Source organism: Pelodiscus sinensis, chromosome 5 (genome assembly GCF_052426305.1).
Source record: "Pelodiscus sinensis isolate ZL-2025 chromosome 5, ASM5242630v1, whole genome shotgun sequence".
In the NCBI taxonomy this organism is placed as follows: Eukaryota; Metazoa; Chordata; order Testudines; family Trionychidae; genus Pelodiscus; species Pelodiscus sinensis.
In genome coordinates, this window is record NC_143056.1 from 121,161,674 (window position 1) to 121,186,270 (window position 24,597).

A 24,597-nucleotide genomic window follows, 5' to 3' on the forward strand; every position below is an offset into this window, starting at 1 on the left:
TATCTCTAGGTTTGGCAGTTCACTGTAGGGATGTAAAATCCTCTTTATTCGGCTAACTGTTTAACTGTAATAGTTAACCCATTAAATGCAATATCTAACCGGTTAACCAATTAACAGGGGAATGGACAGGGGACCATCTCCCCACCCTCTACATGCTACACCCAGACTGGAGTGCCCTCCACCACCACCACGGACAGGGCCTGTTCTGACCGGCTGGAGCATCTGTGCCCACAATGAGCCCTGTGGGGCTGGAGCAGCCCACTGCCCAAGTTGGGTGGGGAGCTTTTCCAGTAACTATTCACATCCCTATTCACAGCTCCAGCATCTCTGCGCTTGCTGCATCAGTTATGAATTAAGAAAATTGCTTGAGCCCCAGAACCTCATTCATTACAAATTAGGTGCTGCTGCCAGTCATCCCAGTGGGTCACCAGTTAGCCGACGGATGTAAACAAAAGTCACCTCTGACATCAACAGACCAAGAGACAAATTCCAGTGTCAGGCACATACCAGTGCAAACCTGAAGTTGCTCCACTGGCATCACTCTCAGTTTACACCGTTGGAATTGACAGCAAAATCTCTCCGAGGAAGCTTTTGATCAATATATAACATAGGCCCATTGGTTTAGTAGGCAAGAAGTTTTCCAGTGATCAGCTAGAGGTTCTGAATTTTGCCAGAAGGGTGGTTCCATTATTCTATCGTCTTTTACAGATTTTTGTTTCTCTTAATATTTGTTCTATTTTCTAGGGATTGAAATTTGGTTTACTGGATAGATAGTTGACATTGGTGACGCTGACCTGTGGGTTTGGCAAAAGCATAACTAAATGTTCAGGGCAGGTATTAAGAAATGGGTGGAGCAGAGTAGAACCTATTGACCTATTCTTAGCCACAGAAGGTTCTAAAGAATCATAGAATGATAGGTTTGGAAGAGACCCCATGAGGTCACTGAGTCCAACCCTCTTCCCAAAGCAGGACCAACCCCAACTAAATCATCCCAGCCAGGGCTTTGTCAAGCCGGGACTTAAAAACCTGTAGGGATGGAGATTCCACCACCTCCCTAGATAACCCATCCCAGTGCTTCATCACCCTCCTAGTGAAACAGTTTTTCCTAATATCCAAACTAGACCTCTCCCCTGCAACTTGAGACCATTGCTCCTTGTTCTGCCATCTGTCACCCCTGAGAACAGCTTCTCTCCATCCTCTCTGGAACCTCCCTTCAAAAGTTGAAGGCTGCTATCAAATCCCTCCTCACCCTTCTCCTCTGCAGACTAAATAAGCCCAAATCCCACAGCCTCTCCTCATAGGTCATGTGCTCCAGCCTCATAGGCATTTTTGTTGCCTTCCCCTGGACTCTCTCCAATTTGTCTACCTCCTTTCTGTAGAAGGCCCCCCAGAATTGCACACAATACTGTACACCCGATACGGCCTCACCAGTGCTGAATAAAGGGGAATAATCCCTTCCCTCTATCTGCTGGAAATACTCCTACTAATGCACCCCAATATGCCGTTAGCCTTTTTGGCTACAAGGAGTAAGAACATACTGTTGCCTCGTATCCAGCTTCTCATCCACTGTAAAGAATCTAGGGCACACATGATGTGTCCTTGGAAAACAATGACAGGCCTGAAACAGAGACAGACTCCAGTGTTAGGGCTCCAGCTTGAATTCTCCTATTGTAGGGGGTGAGTAACTCTCATGAATTTCAGGGCTGTGAGAACATGCTCTGTACCCTCCAGTAGGGGATCAGTGTTTTGGTTCACAGTCTGAGGCCCTGACCGTTAGTCGAACTTCTCAGCAGCCACAGCCCATGAGGGCCGTGCACGTCCCAGAGGAGAAGACAGCTGTATGCTACGCCTGCATCTTTGAGCCCTTGGGGCTGCCCAGCCCAAAGCAGCCACTGGAGCTGTTCTAATGTGTACAAGGGCTGCAAGAGTCCCAATTCCTCAGCCCAGAAGAGCTGGAGGTGAGAGCAGTTTGGCTGTATCCCAGCACACCTCTATGCCAAGGACACAAAGGGGAGGAGCAGTGAGGGGCTGTTATATCAGCCCTGTAATACCCAGAGGATATCAGCCCTGTAATACCCAGAGGAATTTCAAGGTGGGGAGACCCAGATCCTTTATCCTGCAGCCTAAGAGGCTACATTCACCCCAGATTTGCTGGGCTGGGCAAGATGCAGCCTGGGGGCTGGATCCAGCCCACCCAATGCATTGATCTGTCTGACAGACTGCATCTGGCTGCTTGCTATTCATACTCTTCTTCTCACACCACAGTATTTCCAGACGGTAGCTCAGGCAGTGGGATCCTATTGAAATAGCTCATGACTCCCAATCATGGTGCTACCCTGGCAGGGGCTGGAGCTACAACCCCTTTAAAAAGCTGCAACAACCTCCGGCAGCTGCCAGGCAACAGGGTAGCAGCAGGACTGGGAGCTCTTTGCTGTGTTTTTAGTTCAAAGGCTCCATCCCCAAACAACTCAACAATTCAAAGTCCCCAGCCCTGCCTCTTCCAACCCAGGCCACCCCCCCTTCCAGCAGTGGAGCTGGCTCATGGCCATGTACCAAAATTCATTAAGTGGCCGCATTGCAAAAATGAATGCCAACCCCTGCCTTCTGGGGAGAAGCAGGAGTCCGTAGATGCCCTCTTCCCTTTTGAAATGGTGACTCAGTCCCATCAGTCAGGATAGGATTTACTGCTTATTACTCAGAATAAACTGGCACTACTCAGGCACCTCACCCTCAACTTTTTTTGGTCTCTTCAGTCGAATAGTGCACAGAACTAGACCCTGACTCCTATTGTCTCTGCCTCGCACCAACAGTACCAGGATCAACTGGGACACTTGCCTAGCCAGGGTGAAGGATGCCAACCTGTGGCACTCCCTACTGCAGGATATCAAGATGACTTTGTGTCTTGCCAGTTTTAGGGCTGTATCCCAAACAAGAGCTGCATGGCATTTAGATTGGGCCCTTCATTGCAAAAAGCTCCTCTTGACAAAGCTTTCTCAGTAGAGTCAGTAGCACCTTGCCTGGTGAGTTTTCCTTTTGCCTTAGAAGCCTTCCTCTGAAGAAGGCCTGTAAAATAAGACCTCAGTGAAGGAACCTTAGTTGTATTACAGTGGCTATCAGAGGTCTTGACTCTGACCAGCGCCTTATAATGCCAGATGTTGCACAGACATATAATGAAAGACAGACCTGGACCCAATGAGTTCACCGTATAAATAGAAAGGAAGGATGGAGGCTGGAAGGAAGTACCATTATTCTCATTTTGCGGAGAGGAAAGAGAGGGACTAAAAAGCCGGATTCCTGAAAGTAGCTAGATGCCTACCTCAAATTGCTTTCTACAGGAGAGAGGCACCAGCTATCTTTGAGGACTTGCCTTTGGTCCTACCAGACAAGTGTAGTAAACCAGGAATTGAACCTGTCCCCTGAGTGCCATTCAGGGCCAGATTAACCATTAGGCTAATGAGGCTATAGCTTTAGGCCCTTCTATTCTTCAGGCCCTCCTGCTGTGGTAGGCCAAGTGAGGGCGGGGGAGCGACAGGGTTCCAGAAGGCAGAAGCACTGAGTGAGCTGCAGCTGGATGGAGCAACAAAGGGGCAAGGGTCAGGGTGCCAGCTGTCTCTGCTGCTACTCAGCTCTCCTCCTATTTTACAGAAATATGATGACTTCATAATTTTTTTTAGCAATACGTACTTCATACTTTGGCCCTTCCCTTCCATTAGCCTTCGGCCCCCTGTAGCCCAATCCAGCCCTGCTCCCACCCGGTGCATTGATCACGAGTCTGTTTGTCCCTTCAGCTGGCCCAGTGCCTACCTGACTGGTGAAATGATGCTGAGGGGCACCCCAGAAAGTGGTTGATTCAACCAGACAATGTACCAAGCACATCTGGGCTATGTCTACACTGGCGGGTTCTTGTGCAAGAGTTCCTGTGCAAGAACTCTTGCACAAGAACACATCCACACTGCCATGTGCTTTTGTGCAAGATCATCCATGGCAGTGTGGACGCTCTCTTGCGCAAGAAAGCTCTGATGGCCATTTTAGCCATAGGGCTTTCTTGTGCCAGAAATCCCTGCTCCGACACTGCCCTCTTGCGCAAGAGAGCTTACACTTGTTAGAAAAGAGCATAGCTCTTCTGCAAGAAGCCCTCTATTCCCACGCTTTACTGTAAATCTTCTTGCGCAAGAGTGGGAGGGCAGTGTGGATGCTCTGCGGAAGAACGGCTGTTCTTGCACAAGAACCCACAAGTGTAGACATAGCTCTGGATTTATACAATGAGCTGATTTGCTGCAGATCAGATCAGCTCAGTTCATCCTTCATCCTCTCTCCTCAATAACATTCTCCTGATTTTTCCTGAAAACAACCCATCTCTGAGCCTCTCTAAGTCACTGGAGTCAGGAGCTATTCCCCAAAGTGGGTTCAGCTAACCACCTGTCCTCCTATGCAGCCTTAGGAGCTAGCGCACTAATTGAACAGGTGCTGAGGAGAGAAAAGCAGAGTTCAGCTGCCTGTGAATCACTCTCCCACAGCCTATGCTAATCTGGGCACCACCCACTTTTGCAGCCAGAACCGGCGCTTTATGGCAGGAGTGCAGGGCATGACTCACCCCCCGAGAATGCAGCAGGTATCCACGTTCAGCCTCTCTGATGCTGCCTCAGCCGCTGCAGGGGGCATGTGACGCAACCCCGGGCTGGTGGGAAGTCTGAACCCAGCCGGCGCGTTTACACGTGCGCCCAGTGTAAGTACAGGTCGCCCGGGCTCGCAGAACGAGTGAGCTGCTGGCGTCAGAGGGAAAGCAAGGAATGGAGTTAGCAGGAAAAGCCGCTTCCAGTGAGAGCCCAGCCGGCCACGTCTCCCTCCCCCGGATCCGGGGAAGAGCTGTGTCCCCTTCCTGGGCAGCTTCTGCTGAACAAAAAGGCAGGGCAGTTTCCAGACAAGGGGGTTGCTCTGGGCGGGTGGGTCCCCACGTGTTCGGTCCCGGTGCTGTTTCTTTAAGAGGATTGTGTTCTGATGGCTGAGACGCTACTTACTGTTTCTTGCCCCCCCCCCCATCCCCAAAGAAACAGCCCTCTTCCCCCCCCCCCCCCCGCCCCGTGGGATGGGGCCCTCCGATCCCGTTCAGTCCGGCTTTACTGGGAGAAGACCTTTCAGAACCCCTGAAAGGCCTTGACAGCCAGGACTGGCTCATCCCCTTCTGTTGAGACAGCAGGGTAAGTCTTCATGATGCTGCTGCATTGCACTTTGCTGAGGTTTTGTTGGGACACGCTGCTTTTATGTCATGATGGATTATTTAGTCCGCCTCGGGGCGTGGAGCTGGATTGGGCTTCTCAAGGTCCCTTGCAGGGCTACACTTTTACAACTAGCTGTCAGGAAGGGTCAGAATAATGTCCTGAAATTGCAGGCTGTGAGCCGCCAAAGGGGAATTGTGTGCTGCTGTGCACATCCAGAATTCATGTCCACCGCAGATCTTTTTGTTCCCCTGATCTCCTGATTTTTTTTTTTTTGGGGGGGGGAGAGAAAAGGGAAGCTCTGGGAAGGGTGTCACACTCTCAAAAGCAGCAATCCTCCGTGGGTGCATCAGGTTGGGCATTGGAAGGAGCCACATAAGTTGCTGCTGGGGGACAGGGCTGGCATGGGTGTGAGATTCTGGCTCACTATTCTAGTGTCTGGCATGGAGGCTGGGGAAGGAGGTTTCTGGTGCAGGCTTCCTTATGCTGTGTCAGGGTTGGGTACAAGTTTGTGCCCTGGCAGAGGGAGGTCTGCTGAATGATCCCCATGTCCATAGAGCCAGTGGCCCGAGCTCCCCATTCTGCATCCCTTTCCACCATTGCTGCGCCTGGTTGTGTTTACTCACATGGCCAGTCAGTGCAAATTCTTCTTGTGTAGCTCTGAAAACATCCTGTAGCCCTGCCCTGGAAGGATCACTGGAGCTACCCAAAATCCTTCCCAGGGTGATTTTGAGGACCCCCTACAGGCCAGGGCTACACCCCAAGGCCCTGTATGTGGCTGCTGGTTGAACTGAGTGACATTTTTGGTATAAAACTTGTCTCTTGGAAAAATGCAGATATGGTGATACCAAAATGTGTTGCAAATGTGTGTTGCTAGGGCCACATTGTTTCAAAAGCGTTAGCATGAAACTCTGTGTGTGTGTGTGTGTGTGTGTGTGTGTGGGGGGGGGGGGGTTATGTCAAAATGACTTTGTTTTGAAAGCTAGTGGTTGTTGTTTTTTTAAACCACTGAAAAAGGCCACATTCTTTGTGTTGGACCTAACACACAATTGCCTCCCCCTCTGACTTTCTAGATTTGCCAACAAGAAGAAAACCCCCATTTTTTGACTCAGCCCCAGTGGTGGGTGCTTGGCCCCTGAAATCTTGAGGCGCCATGGCATGGTGCCAGTCTCCTGGGCTGCTCAATAGCTCTGTGCATACATGCCCTGTCCTTGTGTGGTGGGCATTTCTGTCAAAGGCACTGTAGAAGAGGAGGATTCCCCCCCCCTTCCTCCTGCCCCCCCAGCTCTTCCTTACGCAAAGACACGTGCTTGGGAGAGGGGCGACTAACCCAGATGCCCGCTGGAGGCCTGAGCAGTCTCATGCTACTGCAGCAGCAATGCGCCCATGGTGTGTGTGTGCGCGCGTAGGGGGGGGCGATGTTAGTCATGGAGACTTTCTATTGACGTGGACTATTTCACGTGAACCCTCCTGCTGGGGAAGAGGAGAGGCAGGGAGGGAGGGAGGCTGTCGCTCCGCCAGGCGGCCGAAAGGGGCAGAGCCGAGCTGCCGCTGGGGCTGGGAGAGGAGCCGTGCAGACAGACCTGCTTTTGCGCTAGTGAAAGGGAAAGCCAGCCCGAGGAACGCAGGGAGCTTGCTGCTTCCCCAGCCCCATCCCAGGCAGCTGCAGCAGGAGACCCGGTAAGGGCCATTGAGCGCGCCCCCCCCCCCGCCTTTCTGCAGCCTCCCCCGGGATGCCGCCGCTTGGCTCGGGGGCTGGGAGGCGCATCCCGGTCCGTGTTGCAGCCTCCCTCTCGCCAGCCGCGGGACCCGGCGTTCCCCTTGCAACGCTGCGCTCAGCGCTGGGGCTGGCGAGCGGCTGTGCATTGGCCTGCAGGCTGCTTTCTCCCTCCAGGGCAGAGAGGCGCGGTGGGATCGCTGCCATTGGCTGCCTTGAACACTTCGGCTGCTTCACCCCCCTCCTTCTATACGCCCCCCCAGGGTGCTGCATCAGGCCCCCTTCTTGGAAACGCTTCTTGCTTCCCATTGACCTGCCTGCCTCGCTACCTGTTTGGAAAGGCTGCGCCCCTGGAGCAGCGAGGAGGAGGCGTGACAGCCCTCCCTCCAGTCGGTGCCGGGCTGGAGAGAGCTGTGCCAATTCATGGTGCTGTTGCTTCCCCAAAACTCACCCCCCCCCCCCCCAAGAGAAGAGAGGAAACCAGTGACTTGAGCCTGGCATCTTTCTAGACCTGATTTGTCGCTTTGCTTTTGTTTAGAGAAGTAGTGGTAGGAGGGTGCAACCTTCCATTCGAAGTTTTGCACTGGCCTGCCTGGGGGGGCTGGAAGGTACCCAGTGGTTATGGCGGGGACAGTGAGGTTGACACTGATTTGCTTTGTGACCTTGGGTGGGTCCCTTAATCTCCATGGGTCTCAGGTCCCCATGGATGAGCTGGGAATGACAAAGCTTGTGATCTGATCTATCTCACCACTCTGTGGTGGTGATGCTTAATTGGTGAATGTTTGTAAAGTTCTCTATGGAGTGATGGAAAAACACCCTATGTGCTGGAGGTGGATGTTGGTTTCTTCTAAAGCCATATGCCTTTGATGTTTCCTGACCATCTATCTCAGCAGGCTTTTTTCTTTGCTGAGAGAAGCCTTAACAGAGACCATTGTCCTTGCATCAGTGTAAACTTCTCTGCTGACCTTGCTTCAAGCATAGTACTGCCCCATGCTGTTCCACTCTTACAGCCCCATAGACTGTGGGAATCTGTCCTGCCTTCAAACCAAGGTCTGATGCCAGCTTGGCTCTGTGGGCTGACAGTGTGCATAGGTTTTCAGGGAAAACAAGGCAAAAAAAAGCCTCATGGATTATGCCAAAATTCTCAGACACCCTTAATATGACTTCAGCTGTGAATTGAAATTTAGCTATAACAAATTTAATTGATAGTCTATGGGCATGATTCTCCTCTAATTCATGCTGATGTCCCTTTATTGGCCTTAATGGAGTTACTCCTCATGTACCTCAGTGTAAGAGAGCAGAGACTCTGAATGTATCTTGCATTTTTCACTAGTGAGTCCTATAGCTGTAAAAATGTTTTGCGTGTTTCTAGGGTTTTTCATTTGGGGATCTCAAAGCACTTTGTAAGCTTAATTAAGCCTGACAAACACCCCTTTGAGACAAGTCAGTTGTATTATGCCCTGTTATGGATGGGAAAGCAGAAACACCGATGGGCTATGCAACTTACTCAAGGTCATATAGGAAGTTAGTGACGCAGCTAGGAAAATAATCCAGATGTGCTTGCGTCCATTGCTGTACTCCTACCACTGCAAAGTGCTACCTTCTACTAGGTTAAGACTGGCTTTGTGTGTATAGTCTTATAACCTGAACTTTCCAAAGCGCCAGAACTTTCTCAATCAAGGCTTATTATCTTGTTAATTTGTACACCTTGACAGTCTGTTGGAGTCTAGCAAACTTCAGGGCAAGGTGCAGTGATTGGGTTTAGCTCTTTTTATTTATTTAAATTCCTCAATGGATAGAGGCCCTGGTCTGGGATTCAGGACACTTGTGTTTTGTTCTCTGCTACTGACTTGCTGTGTATTCTTGGGTGAGTTGCTTCACTCGTGCTTGGTTCCCCTCCTGTTCTTTCTTTGCCTTGCTGATTCAGATTGTAAGCTCTTTGGGGCAAGGACTGTCTCCTACGCCTGTGTGTGTGTGTGGTTTATGCAGCACCCTGCACAAAGATGCATCAATCTCTGAGTCTCTATTGCATCGATCTAGCCACTGCAGTAATATAGATAACACTGTGCTTGTGGCTGCTATTCCAGGCTGCAACTGCAACGATTCTGATCAATGTTACTCTTTGCAGATAAGCACTCGATGGGTCATCAAAATGAAGTGATAAATAAGAGATACTTCGGAATCCCACGTGGGAGGTCTCTAGACTTACTTCCTACCCGGCTAACTCCGCTAGGAAGCCTTGAAAGCAAGGCCACAGAAGGCTCCTAATAAAAAGTTATTCTAACCTATGTCCCAGAAAGCCAGTACAAGTCTTTATCTCCCTTGACAGTTGCCCCACACTGAAGTTCTGTCCTTCAGGATTTCAGCTGTGCATTATTTTATTTGCATTGCAGTCCAGCTCAGTGGATTGTGTTATCTTGCATCACCATGTATGTGGGCCTGTTTGTTTGTCAGTGTGACTTGAAGTAAGGCTTATTATGTGAAGACTGACAATGATTACATTATTTGCAAGGGGTGGTAAAATATGGATCAAATCCAGTCGTTGGGAATTCCAGTGTGGGAGCATTATCAAGAAACATCCATGCTCAATTTTTAGATCTAGCAACCTTGTTAATATCCTACCAAGACACCAGAGACCTGGTCAGATTTCCCATCACCATTGTGTGAGGGGAAATGCACAATGTTTGGTAAACCAAATAGGGCTATTCGCTTTCCTCCCTGCCCTCCCTATTTATAGGGAGTGGGTAACTTTTGTGTGATTCCCTGGTCAGCCCAAAGAGCTGGGATTTCTACCTCTGCATTGATACCCTGCTATGTGTCATGGCTAGAGGGGGGGTTTGAGTTAAATGTTTGGGATTTTATATAGCCTCAAAGTTTGAGGCTGTTGAGGGGTGTGTGTGTGTGTGTGTGTGTGTGTGTGTGTGTGTGTGTGTGTGTGTGTGTGTGTGAGAGAGAGAGTCAGGGGAGTTGGTTGAGGCTGTCTCTAAGGAGAACTTCACTAGTGTACAGGCCTTATATAGGTTTCACATGTATGTTCAGTAGCTCTTGCATCATATCTGTATTGTGAAATACTGCAGAGGGAGAGGTTTCTGGAGTGGGGCAGCGGAGAGGGAAAACATTGTGCGGAGCAGGAGTGGAATGAAAGAGAAGTGCTGGAACCTGAAAGTAAGTGCTGCAGATCCTGTAAACAATTGCTCCCAGTAGAGATGGGGCACAGAGCTTACTACACGGAGTGGTCTTGTGGGAGTGTGTGTACGGGCTGCACAATGGACTAGATAATGTAAATCCCAGAAGTATCAAGTGATCATCTCTTTGCTGCACCCAGCCAACCTGGACCAATAGGAGGTGTCCCAGAGATGGACCTTTGAGAGAGTGTATCCAGGTGTTACACAGGGAGGTGTTACGTTATTTCCTCCCTTCCTTGCCCAGCCACAGGGGATTCTACCATGCGAGCCTGTGAGTCTGGCTCTCCAGCTCAAGTCTTTGGAAGTCCCTGATTAATGCCCGTGGTGTCCCAGATGATAGTCATCTTGCAGGCTCAGGTGAATCTTCGCCCATCTGACAGCCCTGCCCAGACTTCATCCCCTTAGTGCTAGTAGAAGATACCCCGGAACACAGAGATTTGGAAATTCCCCCAGAACATGGCTGCTGCAGGAAAAGTGGCACTTTTTAATGAAGCCGCTGTGACTAGAGGGCAGTGAGTCTACCTGCCATGGCAAGGGGAAGATCAGGCCCCACATCCATGCCACCTACGTGTGGACTGTGCTCACCTGAGCAACCGGGCAGTGAGGATTTCTGAGACACCCTGCCAGCCTGGCTCTCACTTCAGCTAACAGCATTTCCTTTTCCGGGCCCTCTGGCTCAAGTAGGTCTCACTCACTGGGTCACCTTGGGAAAGACCAGTGTCCAGAGACTCCACTTTCAGCACCTCTTCCCCCCCCCCTTCCTCCAAACAGCTCCCCAGGTACCTGAGGGTACATCTAGACTACAGGCTTCTGTCGACAGAGTGCATCTAGGCTACAGCCAGTTCTGTTGACAAAGCAAGTTGCGTTGTTGACAGACCCTAGATGCTCTTTTGAAAAAGCACAGTGTGGATGCAATAGTGCGTCTTATCAATAAAACTCTGTTGACAAAAGGCGTTATTCCTCGTAGAATGAGGTTTACTGCCGTCGACAAAACTGCCGCATTCTGTCGACTTACTGTAGACAGAACTTGGCGGTAGTGTAGACGCAGTTAGGGTTTTGTTGACAAAACTATGTAGTATAGACACACCGCCATATCTGGGCATCGCTCCATTCATCTCTCTTTAGAGCATCTCAGGTGCTATTTTACCCAAGGGAAAGAATTTTAATCACAATTGTTTTCCTTACTCCCCTTGATCACAAACTTCTGGTGCTTTCCCTGCATTCTTAAAATAGCCACACAGGAAGGGAATACAGTAGCTCCCACAGACAGTCCTTCAGCTTGGTATCTGCAGCAGGGACTATGATTTATAAGCTGCAAGACCTGCTAAGGTGCAGTAATAGGGGAAAATATAACCACGTGGCCTTTGTTGACTTAAACCTCTGAATTTTTGAACCATTCAGGGACCTGCCTGGTGTAAATTAGAGCAGCATCAGTGCTACTCCAGCATATGTTCTGTTTCCCATGGCCTCTGAGAAATAGACTGTCCATAGCACAATATACCCTGGCTCTTCAGCGCATTTCTGATCTCCGGTCTGTCCCCGAGGGGTGTTGGAACAGAGCTAGAGGTGTGTTTTCAGTGGGCTGTCTGCACCCACTTTAAGGTTGCTCATGTATGCTACCAGAATGGCATAAAAGGTCATAAGCAGAAATGTGAGTCAGGCCACCTGTGGTGGGTAAAGCTAGAGGCCTACGTTTGTGAAGAGAGACCTTCAAAATACTTGGTGAGGTTGTCACAAGCTGTGGAGATAGTGGGTTAACAAGCTCTGGCTTGGAATGCTCAGGGCTAGCCAAACTCTCGAGTGAGCGCACTTAGCATATTGTATACATTTACAGTTGAACATAACAGCCTGTTCAGGGTCATCTCCCTTATTTCTCATTCTCTGGACCATTTCTTCCAAGACAGGCACTCTCACCCCATTTGACTTGCTTCCTGGAAATGGCTCAGCCCACCGCTGGTGGCCCAGGGATGCAGGAAGGATCCATAGTTGGTGTAAATAGACATGATTCTATGGAATTCAATAGAGCAACTCCTATTTGCACTGCTGAGGTGCTGATTTATAATCTCAGAACCATTAATCTACATTAAAGGACAAATAAAAATCCAAATCATATAGAAAGAGAATATTATTTTCATGATTGGGCCTGTCTGGGTTTTGAGTGCCAAATGTTACAACTGCCTGTGTAACCTTTATATCTACTCCTTGTATATATCCAGTCTGGCAGACTTTAATTTGAGGAATATTATATGTTAGATGCTTTTCTTTCTATGAATATATATAAGATGCCATGTGTATGTGTAATTATCTTTTTTCTCTTGTAATTGCATTAATATTGATAAGTGTCCCATATCTATTGACTTAAGACACTTTATATATCTTTTTTCTTCCTCCAGCATGAATTCTAATAACTCTGTCAGGAGCTATGTGTTATACTAATGCCACTTTTTAGGCACACTTCAGAGAATGGGGCAATTAACTACCAAGCTAACTTAGGTGGTCACATATGAATAGCGTATGTTTTCTTAGGTGCATTGCAGATGCTCAGATGCTAGGGAGGTAAAAAAAGGAGTTAATTAGGTAATATGTAACTATGAAAAATCTTAATGGTTACACACTCCCGGCTCTGCAATATAAAGCCTACACTGTGGAGCCCACAGTGCGGTTGGCTCCCTGGGAGAGGGAGCAGTTGCTAGCTCCACTACCTAGCAGCTGGCTGTGCAGCAGGCTACACAGTATAAGTGGGTTGGCAGACAGTTCCCTGGGGGGGGGGCTTTTAAGCCGGCTCCTGGTGCTCGCTGTCTCCTGCCAACTTCTGGGGAGCTGACTGCTGCCCCGCACTCCTGCTCCCAGCCCTGCTTCCAGGGAGACACCTGCCACTGCTCTGAGGGCTCTGATACAGAACCAGCAGCATGGGATGGCAGCTAGGTCCCCTGGAGTGGGTTCGGGAGCCAGCATGTAATCATTACGGTAACTGATAAGCTCGTGCTTATTGGTAAACTGTTTAAACAGTTACACAATTACATCCCTATCAGATATTATGGTTATGTCACATCTATACTTACCCACTGAGTGATGTTCTGGAGTGTCGATCTTCTGGCGTTCATTTTAGTGCAGGGGTGTCCAAACTTTTTTCAAAGAGGGCCAGATTTGATGAAGTGAACATGCGTGAGGGCCGACCATTTTGCCTGACATTCTTTGAACCATTAAAATTAAATGCAAATTAACTATTTTATGCAAAGTTTATTGCAAACGGCAAACGACATAACACCAACTATACATGTTGAGCTCGTCTACACTGGCCCCTTTTCCGGAAGGGGCATGTAAATTTCACCAGTCGTCGTAGGGAAATCCGCGGGGGATTTAAATATCCCCCGCGGCATTTAAATAAAAATGTCCGCCGCTTTTTTCCGGCTTTTAAAAAAGCCGGAAAAGAGCGTCTACACTGGCCCCGATCCTCTGGAAAAAGTGCCCTTTGAAGTAGGAATAAGACCCTCTGGAAAAGGGCACTTTTTCCGGAGGATCGGGGCCAGTGTAAACGCTCTTTTCCGGCTTTTTTAAAAGCCGGAAAAAAGCGGCGGACATTTTTATTTAAATGCCGCGGGGGATATTTAAATCCCCCGCAGATTTCCCTACGACGACTGGTGAAATTTACATGCCCCTTCCGGAAAAGGGGCCAGTGTAGACGTAGCCGTTGTGTCCAAATATATTTATAACTGATTTAGACCAACTGACATTAACTGAGATTTTACAATGTATTCATCTCAATTGAAAAAAAAACTTGCCTACACTAATGTGAAGGGTGAAACTGAGATCTGGACTGCAGTACATAGGCTAGGTCTGGTTCAAAGGCAGTCCCTGATCTCAGCAGCTGCGGAGTCCATCCCTGCACTCTCAGCCCCAAGATAGAGGGCTTGCAGAGTCAGAGGCGGGTGGAGAGCGCAGGGCACGCTGGCCTCACGGCGGCCCGGGGGCAGGGCGAACCCATAGCCAAGCGGGGGAGCGGGGCTGCGGACGTGCCCTACATGGTGGAATTTAGGACCGCAGCAGCCGCCAAGGACGGCGGCGGCGCGGCCGGAAGCGGCGCCAGTCAGAGGAGCGCCGGGGAGCCAGGAGAGGGGGAGGAAGCGGGGGCTGTCCCTGCATTCTCAGCCCCAAAGCGGAGTGCAGGGGCAGGGTTTGGGACCGCGGCGGCGGCGGCAGCCTGAAGCGGCGCGCTGAGCGCGCCAGTTAAAAAAAGCACCGGGGAGCCGGGAGAAGCGGGGGGCCGTATTAAATCCGACCGCGGGCCGCATTTGGCCCGCGGGCCGGACTTTGGACATGCCTGTTTTAGTGGGTCTAACTGGCTAAATCGAACATTGAGGTCACCCCCATTGACACTAGTCGATGCTCCTATTCCCCGTGAAGACGGGAGTGTTTCTCCATCCACTGCAAGGATGGTGCCAAAATTCAGATTAAGGTACATCAACTCCAGCTACACAATTAATGTAGCTGGAGTTGTGTATTTTAATTCAAACCTATCCCCTAGTGTAGCCCTGGCCTAGGATGTTGTTGACCTTACACAAATCTAGATAGAGGTAGATGGTTACCCAGGCATTTACCTGGAAAGTGAAATGAGCTACAAATGGCAGCATGGTTTTCACTATTACTTCATGTTGTGTGTTTAATATATAGCATGATGTGCATCAGAATGGCTTACTGTGTGTTTTGTCATGTAAATTAGGGATGTAATAGTGTAGTTAATTAACTGATAAGCAAAAGCTTATTGGTTAATGCTATTCACTACACACATTTTTCTCACCCTCCTCCCCGCACTAGTAATTTTTTTAGCAGGCTGGCCAGCAGCCTGGGTCAGTCCTGGCTTGTGTTGGGTCCAGGACCTACCTCGCTGCGGCTATACATTTAAAGTTAATGAGGAGCCGGGTGGGCAGGCAGCCCAGCTCATACCAGGTCCAGTGGCTCAACCCCTCCCCCCACTCCAAGACAGGGGCTGCTGCCAGCCCATGCTGCTGCCTCTCTGAGGCAGCAGTGCGGGGTGACAGGCAGCCGGTCCGTGAGGGGAGCTGGTTTTAAACTGGCTCCCCTTGTGGACCAGCTCCTGCCTGGTATCCCGCGCTGCTGCCTCTGATACTGAGGCAGCAGTAATGGCAGGGTGCTCCTCGGGAGTGGGGCTGGAGTGCACTGGTTGCACTCTGAGTAACTGATAGGAATTCATGAGGTTACTCAACTATTCAATGATCCCATATTTGACATCCCTAATGTAAATTACATTCAAGGACTGTCTGGCCTTTCTGGGGTAAGACCAATTAGTACAAATAGCAACTTTGCCTGTCTGAACTGGTGCAACTATACTGATGGTTATAGTGAGGGAAAATACTCAGTGTAGACAAGGCCTAAACTTTTCTCCTCCCAGAATTTTACTTTCTGCAGGATGAAATTTTCTTGTGATCAGATCTGTCTGTGTAGCTGTTCCCTACAGAAGTCATAAGCCCTGTGGGAGGGAACTGGAGTGAGCTCTACCACTGGTCCAACCTACTTGTGAATTTTCACAGGTACCAGACTTGTGAATTTTCACAAGTACCAAACAGTAAGACTAATAATGAACAAAGTAGGTAAGTGAAGGAAGGGAGGGGGTGTGAAAGTGCTCACTTATCTGATTCCACAACACACTCTGCCAGGCTTTAAGGAGACCATCAATAATTAGTGAGCCTGTCTGGTTTCCTGGGGACATTAATGGAATAATTCAAGCTCCTCTTGTTTCAGTAGTGCCCATAGCTCTGAAACCTCCTTCTCTGGCCTCTCCTTTAGCTGATGTGAATGTTCTTTGTGTTGCGGGTGTTCTGCCCTTCCTGGGTCCCCTGCCACGCAGCACGCCAAACTCTGTCCCGTCAATCTGTCCTATTTATTGCTGAGATAATCAAAGTTTCTGATTCACAGCTGCTGCCATGACAGCAGGGTAGACAGAATATTTCATGGGGTGGGGGAAGGAGTAAGGAATTGGATGCACAGTTCCTAGTTATTGCTAATGGTAGCCAGTAGCTATCCTTGCAAGTCCTAAAAATATATATATGCATGGTGGAGTTGATGCCTTAGGCATTTGGCAACAAGCTACAGACTTTCCTCTCTGCATCATGAGTTCTGGTGTAGGCCTGGTCATTAGTAATCAAGAGTCGCTGTGGGTGTCCAATTGTTAAATGAGTTTGAGTCTGACTCCACCTAGCCTTCCTGAAAATACTACTGCCTTAGCTGGCTCTTATAGGCCACCTCCAAGGTGGTGAAGCACTGAATGGGCCAGGAGATGGATCCCCATTTCCTGCACAGGAGGAAATACCTCCATGTTGGGAATGAGGCACTTTGGCAGGCAGTGTGCATTCCTTTGCAGTGCTGCTGCTTGGATCTGATCCGCTACTCTGTGGGTAAACCAGCGTTGGGTCCTCCAGGTTCTGTGCAGATGTCATCCAAGGGGGTGGCCTTCCATGGTTTTAAGTGGATCCCACCTATTGCTGCCTGTTGTCAGATAGGCTGGGACCTTTTCACCTGTGCTGCATTCTAATAAAAGTAACATGGTAGCACTGCAGAAATAACATTGTTTTGCACAAACCCAGAGAACCTAATTGCAACTAAGTAGCTTTGCTCTGCCCAAGTCTCTCTCTGCTCACCAGCATGGAGGCCAATCTTTGTTCAGGCTATTTTAAAGGCAGAGGTAAAACTGAATTGCTTGGCTTTGCCAAGGAGCAAAACTCTGTGCTGTGGCTTTAACTTTGCAACATCACTCAAAATCCAACACAACTGTATATATTTTGGTAAAGCGATCACTGTTGGTGGGTGGCTTGCTTTCTCTTTTGGACAACTTCCCTCTTGCGTGGGGTGTGCAATAATTTTTGGTGGGGGGGCCACTCCAAGATTTTGGGAAGTGGTCAAGGATTGCACTTTTCTGTGGAGGAGGAGTGGAGTCTAGGATGGAGGTTGGGTGCACAGGGTAAGGGCCTGGGGTGGAGGAGACAGTGTGTGGTGTGAGAGGGAGTTTGGGTGAAGGAGGGGGTTGTGACCTGGGTCAGGGGATTGGGGTGTAGGGTCAGGGAGGAAGTATGGGTGTATGAGAGGATTCTGGCCTGGGGGAGGGGCTCAAGCAGGAGGTGGAGAACCTGGGAGGGAGTTGTGATCTGGGAAAAGGGGGTGCAGACTGCAGAAGGTTTGGTTAGTGACCTGGTGCAGGGGGTTGGGGTTCAGGGTCTGGGAGAGTATTTGGGTGCAGAAGAGGCTTCTGGCCTAGGGGAGGGGTGTAGAAGCGGGTACACAGTCTGGGAGAGAGTTATGACCTGAGGCAGGAGGGTGCAGTGCATTTGGATGGGACCTGTGGGAGGAAGTTGGGGTGCTAGAGACAGGCTCTGGCTGGGAGGCACTTACCTAAGTATCTCCTGGCTAGCAGCCCTGAAGCACCCCCAAGGCGGGCTGGGCTCCCTTCCTACAGCAGCTCAAGATCACTTTAAACTACAGGCTGTTCCTGCCACATAGCTCTCCACTCTGGGAGAGGTTTGTGCCTCTCCCAGGCCAATCCAATCTGGTTGTTTCCAGCCAATGGGAGCTGAGGATTGGGCGGGGAGATCACACACAACCTCCGCCTCCCTACAGAGCAGAAGCCACACAGGCTGCGCTTTAAACTGCGGCAGCTATGTGCCTGGGGGTCCCAGCAGGGGTCTTGAGGAGCCGGATCTGGTGGTTTGGTGGGTCGGATCCAGCCCCCCGGCTGTATTTTGTCCAACCCTGCTCTTACATATTTGCAAATCTAAACTCTCAAATTACTTACTTTCCTATGACAGCTGCGCCTGCTGGATTATTGCTTGGGAAGGGATATGCAGGCTGGAAAGTGTGTTTGTTCTTTAACTTTGCGTCAGAGGAGAATTGAATGATTTTATTTTAAACAGGGTTATTGAGCGATCTCAGATCAGAGTAGCCCACTGTGGTCTCTTTTTGTGGGGGTGGGACATGAGTAATTTTGCATTTTTATTAAACCCTTTGATATTGTACTTAGCTCCTGCCCTTGTTTCCTAGTGCTCTGTTCTGTTGTCCCTTTAATGCAGCTGGCTGACCACATGCTTTCTATGTCACAATGTGCTGCCGGAGTTGTCCTCAGCTTGACTTCCTGATGTCCCTGGACCAGCTTTTTCCCCCTTCCGAAGCTTGAGCAATCTACCATGCACTTTCTAGCCAGCAGCTCATAGGAAAGAGAAGAGGGCTTGTACTGGGGGCATGCCCTGCAGGGAAGCCCACCCCTCCTTCTCTCCAGCTGTTGAGATTCTTGTTTAATGGTACAAATTTAGCAAAACGTGAACATGTTTGCCGAAGTCCCATCTGAGTTGGTGCGATGCTGGACACTGTTTAGAAGTGTTCTGGGCATTCTTACTATTTGCATTACAGTAGCACCTGGGGCCCTCAGCCAAGCTCCGAGCCCCATCGCAGAAGGGGCTGTACGTACACTTAGTGAGAGGCAGTTTCTCTGCCCCAGTAACCTTACAGTCTAAATTGCCAGTATTGACAGCGGATGGGATTATCCTCTTTGTTTAAAGATGGAGAAACCAAGGCACAGAGAAATTTGCCCAAGGTTATATAGGAAGTTTGTGGCAAAGCCATGAATTGAACTTAGGTTTTCAAAATCCCAAACCACTGGCTTAACAGCAAGACTGTTTTTACCTGAAAAGGAGGTGCCCAGTTAATGTAAGTCCTGGCTCTGTTATCCAGCTGCTGTTGGAGGAGAGGAGCCCCCCACTTTCTGTACTGCATCAGGGAGAAGAAATGTGCCTCTTAATCAAAGCTTTAATCTTTTAGCAGTTGAGAACGTAGGTTCACCCGAGGAAGCTTCATATTTGTAGCTGGTAGGGGGTGGATTTTTCAAGACCAAGATATTCTCTCTCTCTGCATCCCCAACCTGGGATACAAAGACTGCCTCTTGCGACTGTCATGTTCCTCTCCCTCTGACTGCTCATACAAAATGCCTGTGCGTGCTGCATGCAGCAGCAGTACAGGCTCTGTACTTCCTTCTGGGCAATGCCACTTTTGCTGGGACTTTTTCCAGGCAGATTTATTAGCTGTGTCTGAGGCACAGTCAACATGAAACTGTTGCTTCTAGTTCCAGCTCCCAGATAAGTCCTGCTTTGCCTATAAACTAGCATGGAAAGAGTTGGATGTTGCCTGAAGAAGAATATAGGATCCTGTCTTGTCTGCACTAACTCCCTCTTTCCCCCGTCAATCTAACCTACGCATCTCAGCGTAGCTCAAGTTAACATAGTTACTGCAGTGTCCTCTGTGTGGTAAGGTCACTGGGCGCGGCTCGCCCATCGATTCACCTTCTCTTCTCATCCTGGTGGAGTACTGAAGTCAATGAGAGAGCTCTCAGAGTGATTTATCGTGCCTAAGCAGGTGTAATGACTCGACCACTGGTGGATCAATTGCTGCAGAGTTGATCCACCTCATAGTGAAGAGAAGCCCTGGCATGAGCTATTTTAACAGCTGATTATTTCTACCCTTATCATGAAGGGAAGGGGAGAGTGGACTGACAGTGAGCTCTCCCTCCTCTCCATTTGCAGGTAGGAGAGGGAAACTGAAGCTCACACGCATTAAGCGACTTGCCCAAGGTCACATAGGACATATGTCCCAGGGAGTTAGGAATTGAACTCGGAGTTCCTGTGCGCTAGTCTAGGGCCTTTCCCACAATTTCACTCTTCTTCTTTGGGTTGAAAAATGGGCTCCTGGTGAGCCATGTTACTACCCAAATGCTGCTAACATAGTAAGACCCATGGTTTAGTCTAACTTTATGTGAACTGGACCAAGCCATGTTAGAAATTGCCAAACAGTATCTAAAAGGTGACTCCATAAAGGCCGCATTTGAACAGGGCTGTCGAACATAACTACTGTATCAGGGTAGCTAGTGTGGGAAGGCTTCTGGGGCAAGAGAGACAGAGCCTGCTCAAAGGCCACTGATGTTGGTTGGAAGACGTGGGTTGACTGGCACCTCGCAGAGCCTTTCGCTTTGAGGTGTCGTCTGGTTTCCATTCAGCTGAGGGCATTAACAACAGGAACTGGTTGCTTGCGCCGCAGGGGTTTGGTGGCCTGTGTGAAGTAAGTTGGCAGTCTAGCTGGCTGGTGTGCTCATCACAGCTGGCACCTGTGCACAGAACAGCAGGTATTCTAAGGGGGAATGGAGTCTCAGCATCCCTCTTTCCCCCAGAGTGTGTGGTGTGTACAGGTCCTGGCTACAGCATTGCTGCTGGCTGGCACATACTCATTCCGTGGGAAAAGGGATTTCTGCCCCCCCGTGGTTGTTAATCTGGCTCCTTTCACTTGTCTGATGGCCAACAGGGCAATTGACAAAGAGGTGGCAACGTGCCAAGTATGGCGCTGCCTGGAGAAACATGATCTAAGAAACCTGTACCAGGATCACATGGCGTTTTGCTAGATATGCCTAGTGTGGTAGGATTTCTGGCCATGTATAAAATCAGGATTCAAACACCACTGTGCCGTGAAATACACTGGCAAGGTGGTTAGAACCCTTGTGCCAAGGCAAGAAAAAAAATAGTTTCTCAGCCACATGATGGCATTTATTTTCCCCACATGCACACGGATAAAGTAGCAGCTAATTTGAAAAATGTCTTGTCTGTTCCACTACCTTGTTCTTGGAGCCTTTCAGGCGCATGCTTTGCAGTGCCTGCAATAGAAGTCTTGTATGCAAAACATTGTGGCAGCAGCGCTCTTCCAGAAGAGGAAATGAGCCAGAAGCAAAGGAAGTCTGGCAGACTGCACGTGATGATCACTGAAGCCCACTAGGACTGGGAGAGACGGCGAGGTCACAACAGTGCATCCGTAACGCCAGCACTTTGCATCTTGGGTAGTGCACTTGTTGTAGTGTACCTCCCTTATGGTAATATCTGAGCACCTCCCAGTGTATTTATCCACCCAGCCCCCCTGTGAGGTAGCCTCAGTGCATAGAAGGGCAACTCGGGCTCTGTGAGGGTAAGTGACTTGTCCACAGTCATGCAGGAAGTCGAGGGTGGAACAGCAACTTGTACTTGGGTCTCTGAAGTCCCAGCTTGTGCTCTAATCACTGGCTGTACTGCCTTTTTTCCTTCCAGCGGCGGTTGTGCTGCAGCCCGGCAGAGTGACGCAATGCAGGCTGTGCTAGTGGGGGGGCCTGGCTTCCAGCACATGCAGTTGCAAAGGGGTCAGTGCTTGTGCAGTATTTCAGGCACTCTTACTTGGGGCTGTGGCTATAAGCGGTTTCTTAAAATTACTACTGTTGCAGCTCCATTTGTGGTGGCTGTTTATAATGTGAGGGGATCTGCCCCTCTACCCCTGCCCCTCTGTGGTCTGCTCTGGGAGTCAGGTCTCTAGTCATCCACTCTCTCTGGGCAGAGACCCCATCCTGTTCCCTTCTGAGGGTTTAAGTCTGCACAACATCCTGCTTTACGCTGTGATATCCCAAGCAAGCCAGTCTGCCTACAGCTAGCACCAGTGCTTTGCTTTCTCTGAGGACTGTGGAGGGTTCCAGTGATCACACAGCTCTTTCTGCACAAGCACTTTTGATTTTAAGGTAAAGCATTACAGAGTAAGGATGTTAAGAGACAGGTCATTGGCTAATTGCGGAGTTGATACAATTTGTATCGACTAAACCAGCCGTGGCCATCCCGTGGCTCACAAGCCATGTGCGGCTCTTCCCTCCCCTTCCACCTCCCAATCAGTGTGGCTCGTAAAGCTGCCCCTGAGGTTCGGGAAGCCGCCCCCACCGCCCCTGAACATGGCCCACACCTCCAGGCTCCCCTGTGCTCACCGGGGCAGGGGAGCCGTCGGGCTCAAAATGGCGGATCCAATATGGCGGCTGTGGCCGCCAACGGGAGCCTGCTAAGACCACAAGCTTTCTTAAAGGGCCTGTCTTTTTTTTCCCCCTCTCTCTCCTCCCTTTTCTTCTCTCTACAACTTTGTGCTGGATCTTGGCTCTTCGTCCAGAACGGGTTGGCCACCCTTGGACTACACAATTAGTCGATAGGGGAAAGTGCTCAGTCACAGCTTGTACCAGGTCCAGGAGCTACCTCCGCTGCGGCTCTGCAGTTTAAATGTAGTAAGAGCCGGGCGCACAGGCAGCCCAGCTCTTACTACATTTAAAATAGAGTCGCAGTGGGGGTAGATCCTGGACCCAGCACGAGCTGGGACTGAGCCAGGCTTGCTCAGTCCCAGCTCATGCTGGGTCCAGCAGCCTCTGCAGGGTGCAGCGGGGGGAGGTGACACCGCAGAGACAGTGCTGGGGGGAACCAGCTTTTAAGCTCCCTCCAGCCCTAGCTCTTGTTCCCTCCTCCTCCGCTGCCTCTGTAAATGGGGTGGGGGGGGGGGAAATGTGCGTAGTTGACTCGACAACCCAATAAGCCTAGGCTTATCAGATACTCGACTACTTGCTTACATTCCTATTACAGAGAAAACATAATACAAACAACCACCTGATTTAAAGCTAGTGGGAGGCACCTGTCAGTTCTATGGGGCCTGAACAGGCCAAAGTCTTTGCAACCCTGTTCTGATGGCTGGTCCCCACTTTGGATAGAAGGCCCTGTCTGTTTGCTGGTTCAGGATGAAGGCTCTGAGTTAATTTCAAGGCAGATGTTTTTATGCCCAAAGCCCCTTTCTTTGTCTGACAGCCCAGTTTGACCCAGTATATGTGAACCCCTCCCAAGAGTGGTACTTCTCTGATGGGATTTAAGAGGAATAGATCAAGTTGTGATTACTTCCTACTGTTTTTTGGTTACTGGAGGAGTTCTGGTACCTCACCCCTCCGGAGCTGCATGCAATCCCCAGTCCACAGTGTTGCATAAAATGGTGTGGCCAGAGTTGCACAGGCAGTATTTGACTGATTGGGAGTTGAATCTGGGTCTCCTAAGTCCCTATCCAGTATACTACCAGCAATGCCACCCTCCCTGTCCCAGCGGCAGAAAAGTTTAAAAGGGGTGAGGAACCTCATGCCAGGAGCTGGTTGTAGCCCCCAGCTTATCTGGTTTCAGCCCCCCAAAGCTCAGGGCCCCACCCAGCATTGGGAGCCCAGGCTGGTGCTCCAGTCCCTGTGCTGTTGCCCCCGTGAGGCTGGAGCACACAATCTACTAGACTGGGTCACCTTAGGCTTTCCTCTGTGAGGAAAATATGGGAAGTGTCTGTCTCCTTTTCAGTCGGGGACCAGCTGCATCAGTGAGGTGGTGTTGTGTGTCCCCTGACTGCTCTGTGGGTCAGTAGCCACTGACCCAAAAAAGGTTCCTCACCCCTGGTCTGTTTGTCTTACCTCTGAGGAAGAGGAAGGACAGTCCCATAGGAGGAAGAACTGCAAGTTGAGGGTGGGACGAGGGTCAGACTTGGGACACTTGGGTTCAATTCTTTGCTCTGCTACAGACTCTGTGTGGCCTTGGGCAAATCACTTTAGGTGCCTAACACCCATTGACATCTGTGGGAGGTCGGAGTCTAAATATCTTTTGCAGATGTTGGTGTCTCAGTATCTCAGGTCCACATGTGTGAAACAGGGATAACTGCAGGGTCTAGCCTTCACAGGGGCATTGTGAGGCTAATGTATTAAAGATGATGAGGTGCTCTGATACTACAGTAATGGGCGTGGGGAGGAGTTTCAGTCTGTTGCATTAATGTGCAGTCTCCTTTCTGGGCATTTCATTTCCCTCTTTCTTTTTATTTTGCTCCTCTAGAACAGATGTGCCCTGCTGCATGCTAAAGACAAGGCAGGTGTGGGACTGACTTTTATTGCACCAACTTCCGTTGGTGGAAGGGACAAGCTTCCAAGCTACACTCATTGAAGCTCTTCCTCAGATGCTCTGTGAAGCTCGAGATCTTGTCCCATCTCCCAGCAGCAGTTGGTCCATTAAAAGATGTGACCTTCTCTTAGCCTCTGTTTCATCCTGTGACCCACACAACTACAGCAACACTGCAACCATCCCGCATGTGGACTATAGAACTTCCTTTTCAATCCATGGGCAGACGTTCTTATTAGTCTGTGCCATTTGCCAGGCCTGACTGCTTATGGGAGCATTTAAAAATCAATTAAACCTATGCTCGTGTGAAATTACCCCGCATTGACCAACTCAGTCCGTAGTCGGAGGTTTGCTTGCCCCAAGCAGCTTTTATCTTTCAGCGTAAGATTTTTGCAAACACCTTGCAGAAAACCTTGTTCTTCGACTATAATAGTGCAAAGGAAATGGCTCAGATCCTACGGTAACAAGTGCTGTAGATAAATAGCCACAACCAGCCTCCAGCTCTTCCTAAACGAAGAAGGGATTTTGCAGAAATATTGCAACAGATGGTCTGAATTTGGCTCTGGAGGAAGAGATGGCATGGTGAATGCTGGGCTTGGTGTGTGGGCGTATGCATGAGCCAAGCTCTGCTCACTGCTGGGGCCACCTGTGCTGTGTGAGGGAAGAGGGATCTGGCATGGGATATTTATTATCCCCCC

The 24,597-nt window shown here is 49.8% G+C and overlaps 1 protein-coding gene across 2 annotated transcripts in view; it reads left to right on the forward strand.

The window, feature by feature from the left end:
* Positions 1-4,587: 4,587 nt before the first annotated feature.
* The window catches only part of SLC25A22 (solute carrier family 25 member 22), a 95,302-nt gene continuing 75,292 nt past the window's right edge, over positions 4,588-24,597 (forward strand). The window contains exon 1 of one of the 2 annotated variants that reach the window (XM_006114865.5): positions 4,588-4,726. The gene's annotated coding sequence lies outside the window, so the exon portion shown is untranslated. Of the gene's footprint in view, positions 4,727-6,736; positions 6,897-24,597 lie in introns of those variants that run through there. The other variant, XM_075928250.2, reaches the window with a different exon arrangement.